Source organism: Nicotiana attenuata, unplaced genomic scaffold, assembly GCF_001879085.1.
Source record: "Nicotiana attenuata strain UT unplaced genomic scaffold, NIATTr2, whole genome shotgun sequence".
Classification (NCBI taxonomy): domain Eukaryota; kingdom Viridiplantae; phylum Streptophyta; class Magnoliopsida; order Solanales; family Solanaceae; genus Nicotiana; species Nicotiana attenuata.
The window spans coordinates 66,889-68,449 of record NW_017672314.1 but is presented as its reverse complement, the minus strand read 5'-3'; the positions used below and the strand labels follow the sequence as shown (position 1 = coordinate 68,449).

General features: G+C 37.9%; 1 pseudogene; it reads left to right on the top strand.

Annotated features, from left to right (window-relative positions):
- Positions 1 to 929, top strand: part of LOC109212691 — a 4,866-nt pseudogene extending 3,937 nt beyond the window's left edge.
- Positions 930 to 1,561: the final 632 nt, after the last annotated feature.

Sequence of the window (1,561 nt, the reverse complement as noted above, 5' to 3'; positions counted from 1 at the left end):
CCCCCCCTTTTTTTTATCCATTTCAGATTAAATCAGAGCAAAGGAGGATTGAGAAGTGGGCTCTAAAGGAGGGCCTTTTATGATGAGGAGCATCCCTATCTCCCAAAGGTGTACTAAATTGACATTTCAAACTGATTTGCAAGTGATTTCGAAAGTTATATTGTTAATCAAACTAACAATTGATTCATTACATTCCTTAAAGCACTTCTCGTATAGGTAGAAAGAACAATGTAGTGATGTTGTGGGCTATAATTGGATAGATGGATTCAAATGCGTTTCAATGACTAATCAACAACTTTTTACTGCTCTTATTTATCTTCCAATGCTGGTTTGCTTTAAATCTGTCTAGGAAATAATTTTTTCCTTTAATAGGTGACGGGTAGGATGATGCTAAATGCTTCGCATATATTCCCTCATAACACCCCGATTACAAAACGAGCATACTACTATAGGATGATTTTCAAGCGCCTTTTCCCACAGGTACTTTGTTCAGATAATATTTTATATTGTGAGGTTTCGTGATAAATGGGCTAATTTATGCTTGTTGTCGACCTTGCAACCTTCGATAAAGTGAGTAAGCTCGCATAGTCGGAATTTTTTGTTCAAATAATAATGCATTGAAAATAATAATGCTAAATTCGAGATTTAGTTTTAACCATGTTCCTCTGCCATTTTTGGTTCTGCAGAATCCAGTTGGGCTAACCGTTCCTGGGGGAGCGAGTGTGGCGTGTGCTAAAGCAGTTGAGTGGAATGCTTCTTGGTCAAAGAACCTTGATCCTTCACACAGGGCTGCTATTGGCTGACATAACTCGGCTTATAAGAATTATGTGCCTGCTATGGCTAATGAAAATTTGGCCACAAGAATCATTGCATGTGTGCCGTCTTCGATAGAAGTCGGTGCTGCTCCTGAGCTCGCAATAAGGAGTTAGCAGCAGTCTGTTATCCATGACTTCTTGCTCATAAGTAATATTATAACTATTACAATTATTATAAGTTTTAGTCTAACGTCATTGTTAAGGGAAGATGCAGCATATCTTTTAGCCGTTCTATTGCATTAAAGACCAGATGAGGGTGGTTTTAAGCTGAACAATATTAGTACCATTGTTTGATTATTAGGTCTCAAGAGCTCTTCAGTTGCCTCCGTTATGGTAATTTTAGTCATTTCCATTTCTCTAGGCCTTTTCCCTTTTTGTCCTGTATCATTTGTGTGACGACCGGCCGGTCGTCTTAAGAATTAACACCCGATCCCTTATTAACTGCTTTCCCTAAGTTTATTTCTGCTATTTTGAATTGCCGGATGTTCGGCTTTGAGTTTCGGAGAGTTTTGGGGACACTTAATCCCTAAATAAGAGCTTATGTGTTGGAAAATTGACCGTAGTCGAAACAGTGTGAAGACGACCTCAGAATGAAATTTAAATGAAGAGTGCCGAGAGTGTCCACAAGGAAAGAAGAATTATTTGGAGAAAGAAACAATGAATTTTACAGCAAATTATGAGAGATTTGAGAGGAAATGTTGTTACATTTTTTTTTAGAGAGGAAAGAAGGTAAATGCCTGAGATGA